Raw genomic sequence first — 6,163 nt, forward strand, 5'->3', positions numbered from 1 at the left:
CAAAGGCTCAGGGTCAGCCCAGAATGCAGAACACATTCAGTCCCTCTTCAAGATCCTCTGAGACCGCAGATGATCTCTTAGCTGTGATTTCACAGAACCGGGCGCTGGTGGCTGGCCTGTCATCCTTGCTACTTAGGAGACTGAGATCTGAGGATTGCTGTTCAAAGCCAGCCTGGAGAGGAAAGTCTATGAGACTCTTACCTCCAATGAACCAGCAAAACAGCAGAAGTGGAGTTGTGGCTCAAGTGGTAGAGCACCCGTCTTAGTGAAAATAATAAGTGACAGCGCCCAGGCCTTGAGTTCAAGCCCCATTACCGACACGCACATGCACACACAATCTCACTTCCAGCTGGGTGCTGGTGGCTCATGCTTGCAACTCTGGCTCCCTGGGAGCAAGGTCAGCAAGGCCCACGAGAGCCCAGCTCCATGGAGGGAATCTGAGCTCGCTGGCCACGGCGGGAAGCCTAACCGGGGCCGCTGGTGATTCCTGTGCATCCCAGGTGGAAAGGGACACCTGTTCTAAAAGACAGCAGAAAACAGTGCCCGAGGGTGGGCCCCTGCCGAAAAGCTCCGCCCACCGAGCACCAGGCCCTGAGTTCAAATCCCAGAGCCGCCCCAACCATCACATCTCAAACACACAGCAGTGCAGACCAAGCGTCCTCATTCCAACGGTGGCGCGAGGAGAGTGGGAGGCAGCAGAGCGGGGCTGGAGGGGGCCCGGCAGGGCTCCGTGTCCACCCGGATGCGGGAATTCCTCAGCACCACATAAAAACGACACAAAATTGATTTTAAAAAAAGGATTGTCGAGGGACCCACTTTGTGTGTGGCACGGAGTTACGATCACGATCAAGGATTGTGTAATGTACACATTCATTGTGGTGGTCCTGGGAATTGAACCCACAGCTTTGGTACGTGTGTGTTGGTTGTGTATGTGTGCGGCAGTCCTGGATCTTGAACTCAGGGCCCGAGTACTGTCCCTCTGAGCTTTTATTTTGCTCCAGATGAGTGCTCTACCACTTGAACCACAGCTCCACTTCTGGATTTCGGGTGGTTCATTAGAGATAAGAGGCTCATGGACTTTCCTGAGGCCCAGGCTGGCTTCGAATCACAATCCTCAGGTCTTGGCCTCCTGAGTAGTTAGGAGAGGTAGGGGCCACTTGACCCTGCTTGCACTGCTTTTTGAGGATAGACAAAAGTTAAAAACTGGGTGCGGATGGCTTCTGCCTATCATCCTAGCTACTGGGGTGTGGGGCCGAGCGGAGGCTGAGATTTGAGGATCATGGCTCAAAGCCAGCCCAGACAGGAAACTGAGAATCTCTGGTCTCCAACGAACCACCAAAAAGCCAGAAATGGAGCTGTGGCTCACGTGGTAGAGCACTAGCCAAGACCAGAGCCCAGGCCCTGAGGTCAAACCCCAGGATTGAAAAAACAAAAGTAAGAACTTTTCTTCCTTTCTTTCTTTTTTAAAAAAGGCTTCATTGTGAAGGCATTCTGTCTTTCTGTGTGGATTCCTAGCCCTTAATTGAAGGGCTCTTTGGAAGTTGCTCTGCTTGCATTGAGTCCATGTTACTGTTCACCCCTAGAACTCACCTCTTTTATTTAGAGATTTTTCTTCTCCATCTGTTTCTCCTCAGCCAGAGCCAAGTTTCTGATTGGGCTTCCTGCCATTTTCCTGTCTGTTGTCCTTTTAAATCAAAAGTAGGCAATGCCCCCTTCCCCTTTTTAAGAAGAAAGATACTATACCTTTTTCCCTCCATAGATTTCTGACTTGTACTATTTGAAATTTAAATATAGAGCTCCTAAGCCATGGTGTGAGCAGTTTTCTTTTTATGCCTGCCCTCTAGGAGGGTCTCAGAGTGGATTTCTCAAAAGCTTCTTTCTATCCAACAATTCCACTTTGAACATCATTCTTCAACTGACAACCTAACAAGATTTACAAAGAAACATTTTCAAGTGCCTTTGTCATTTCTTTCATTGGAAAGACAACAAAACAAAATCCTTAATGCTGAGATAGAATGAAAACAGATCTCACAAGCATTGTAGGTCTTTTCAAATGTATGTGTATAAAAATAATTATTTTCAGATAAGGTATCACTTGAGATCTTTTTTTTTTTTTTTTTTTTTTTTTTGCCAATCCTGGGACTTAGACTCAGGGACTGAGCACTGTCCCTGGCTTCGTTTTGCTCAAGGCTAGCACTCTGCTACGTGAGCCACAGCGCCACTTCTGGCTTTTTTCTGTGTATGCGGTGCTGAGGACTCGAACCCAGGGCTTCATGCATGCAAGGTCAGCACTCTACCACTAGGCCATATTCCCAGCCCTCACTTGAGATCTTATGGGGGGAATATCCTCATTTCCTTTTGACTTTTCTTCCTGAGACTTCTTCCCAGAGACTAGATATAAAATAGTGAGACATAAAAGAGTGAGGTTTAACTTCTGAAGTTAAATGAATTAGTAGAGGAGAGAAAAGAGATGCAGGAAAAGAGAAGAAAATGAAGAATGTGTGCTGAGCATTGTACTTTACAGTTGGAGATAAAAGACTTGTGCTGGGCTGGGAATGTGGCTTATGGTAAGTGCTTGCCTAGTGCCTAGTATGCACGAAGCCCTGGGTTCGAGTCCTCAGCACCACATACACAGAAAAAGCCAGAAGTGGCACAGTGGCTCAAGTGGTAGAGTGCTAGCCTTGAGCAAAAAGAAGCCAGGGACAGTGCTCAGGCCCTGAGTTCAAGCCCCAGGATTGACAAAAAAAAAAAAAGTGTGTTTGAGGCTGGGAGATGAATGTTGATTCAAATGTCTTTGACATGTTAAAAAATAAATCAATATCTAATTTTTACATGTGTCTTCCAAATTATTGGAGAAAAAAAGTTTATATGGAAACAACAAAGAAAATGAAAGCATCAGGAACTTTGGCTCAAATCCTGTCATCCTAGCTATTCAGGAGGCTGAGACTTAAGGATCAAGGTTCGAAATCAGCCAGGGCAGGGACATCTGTGAGACACTTATCGCCAATGAGCCAGTAAAACGGTGAGAGTAGACTGTGGCTCAAATGGTAGAGCATCAGCCTTGAGCACAAAAAGCTAAGGGAAATAACCAGGCCCTGGGTTCAAGCCTCACTGGCACACACACACACACACACACACACACACACACACAATTCAAGATCCAAATAGCCAGAATTTGGCCAAGTCCACACCAGGGCTTTGCCCTTTCTAATTTTAGACACTCACCGGGACGATGCAGAGTACGGGGTGCTGGATATAAACTTGGATGGCTGTGAGTTCAATTCTAGGGCTGGAGCTTTGCCAGCCCTGTGATCTCAGCTGGCCTTGGCTGACCAGCGTGTGACTGTGTGAGCAACGCCACATGTTCTAGCAGGGTGGGCACTTGCCCTCTGCTCGTCATTCATGCCTCCCACAAACCCATCTATTAGAAACCCCCATTTGCAAATGAAGGGGAAAGTCCGAGGCTGGAAGAGTGCCCACTGTGTGGGAGACACACACTGAGTATGAGTTCCTTTTCTCTCCTAACCATAGATCCTACAGTGTAGGTGAAAACTATGCCCAGTTGTTGTTGTTCCTACTTTTCCCAATTACTTTTTGTGTTGTTGTTTTGGGTGCTGGTCCGGGGGTTTGAACTCAGGGCCTGGGTGCTGTCCCTGAGCTCTTTCAATCACGGCTAGTGCTCTATCACTTGATTGTTGTTATTGGTGGTGGTTTATTGGAGATAAGAGTCTCATGGACTTTCCTGCCTGGACTAGTTTTGAGCCAGGATTCTCAGACCTCAGCCTCTTGAGTAGCCAGGATGACAGACGTGAGCCACTGGTGCCTGGCTTCCAATTACATTTTATATAACACAGTATTACTATTCACCATAACCAAGTTATGGAAATAGTCCAGATGCCCTGCAATGTATAAATGGATCACACACACACACACACACACACACACACACACACACACACCCCAAATGGAATTTCACTCATCCATCAGGAAGAATGGGATTATGTCATTTGCAAGGAAATGGATGGACCTGGAAAAAGATTCTGGTAAGTGAAGTCAGTCAGACCCAGAGGAAGTTAGATCTAAACTATAAGTACATATGTAACCACATACAGGATATTCATATGTATATACACATAGTAATAAAATATGGTATATGTAGGAGAGAATTCTAGTGATGTAACTCCTTTGAATGACTAACTTACAGTTTAGCAAAAATAAAAACCAGAGCCAGGCGCTGGAGGCTCACGCCTGTCATCCCAGCTACTCAGGAGGCTGAGATCAAGATTTGAAGCCAGCCCAGGCAGAAAAGTCCATGAGACTCTTATCTTCAATAAACTATTCAGAAAAAGCTGGACGTGGCACTGTGGTTCAGAGTGGTAGAGTGCTAGCCTTGAGGGAAAAAGCTCAGGGACAGCACTAAGGCCCTGAGTTCAAGCTCCAATACTGGAGAGAGAGAGAGACAGATAGACAGACAGACAGAAAGACACAGGGACAAGACACAGAGACAGAGACAGAGAGATGGAGGAAAGGAAAGAAGGAAATGAAGGAGGGAGGGAGGGAGACAGAGAGAGAGAGACTGGAGAGAGAGAGAGAGAGAACACAAACCAGAAAGCTTGAACCTGTGTTGTTGGGGGGCTGAGGCCAGGGGAGGGGGCAGATGAATGAAGGGAAAGGGAAAGTTGCAGTTGTTACATTCCATGTCCCTATGTAAACTTGGGAGGTAGGACAAATGGAGGGAGTGGGTTGGGCTGGGAAAGATGGGGAGAAGGATGGAAGGGGGTGATGTGACCAAACATGGATGGAGAAGCATCTTTACCACGACTTGAAGATCATATGATCAATTAAATCTATTTTGGGGTGGTTTTTTTTTTTTTTTTAAGAATCCACGGTGTCACCATTTTTCTTTTTTGCAGTCCCAGGCAGTCCTTGTGAGCGTCCAGGAGAAACAAGAGGGGCTGCCAGAAGGCAGAAGGTGCGGGGCCCGGTGGGAGGGGCGGGTGGCAGCTGGCTGGCCCGCCAGCCTCTCTGGCGCCTCTCTGGCAGAAGCGGGGGATCCAGGCATCGCGGGGTGCTGTCTTTTCAGCACTAGCAGCTCCGGCGGAGGACGGAGGGCTCTTTGATTTGTCCTCCTTTGCTTCCACGGTCTCTCTCCAATCTTCTCCACAGCCCCTCTCTGCCCCCCCAGGAGTGCAGCACAGTAAGTAGTTATTTTCTTGGGGTTCTTCTTGTGTCCTTGTTGTACCCCCCTCCCCCCAAAATCCCTTCCCATCCCTGCCTCCCTCCCCCCCCACACCCATACCTTGTTTTTGTCAAATAAAGGGATTGACAGAGAAAGGCAGCTGTGCTGGGCTTTGGGTTTGGGGAACTGGAGAGAAAGGATCGTGATTTGTTTATTTCGTTGTCGAGCTTGCAAATGGGGGGGGTGCTAACTTTCCATGTACCCCCTCCCCAAAAAAATGGCCTTTGCTGTTGAGGAAATGGAGGCATTGCATGGCTGAATCAGGGTACAGCCAGCCTGGGTTTTTATTGGGGTGGGGGGAGAGGTGGAATCAAACCTCATGTACAAATCTGTATTTAAAGATATGCCTAGAGACAGTGGATGTATTTATTGGATTTTAGAGGGATGGCTGGGGGAGGGGGGAATATAATAAAATAGCAATATAATAAAATAGCAAGGTGGCGAGGGAAGATAGAATCCTTCTGGCCGGAGTCTCAGCAACATGAAGCTTCGTTCTGTTCTTCTGGGATGATATGCAGAGTTGGGCTTTTTTAAAGCTTGCAATGGATATTGCATATATATGTATATGTTATATATAAATACATATTAATGTATATGTATTACCGTAGGCCTGGGTATATATTACTCAGGCCCCTTGGCTCCCCTCCACCCTCCAAGTGAAGGCTAGGCGACATATTTACGATGCAAGAAGTTTTTGCCTGTGGCCCTGAGAAATCCCGGCAATGGAAATGTGGGACTCGCGCTCCATCTCTGTGGCTTGCAAGGGGTGCCCGTGGGGCGCTGTGTTCCCCGTTGTCAGCCCCCTCTCTCTGCCTCCCTTCCCTCCCTCCCTCCCTCCCTCCCTCCCTCCCTCCCTCCCTCCCTCTTTCCCTCCCTCCCTCCCTCCCCTTGCCCGCTGCTGGTCTTAGGGTGGGAAGACAACGC

This window comes from Perognathus longimembris, chromosome 25, assembly GCF_023159225.1.
Source record: "Perognathus longimembris pacificus isolate PPM17 chromosome 25, ASM2315922v1, whole genome shotgun sequence".
NCBI classification, from domain to species: Eukaryota; Metazoa; Chordata; class Mammalia; order Rodentia; family Heteromyidae; genus Perognathus; species Perognathus longimembris.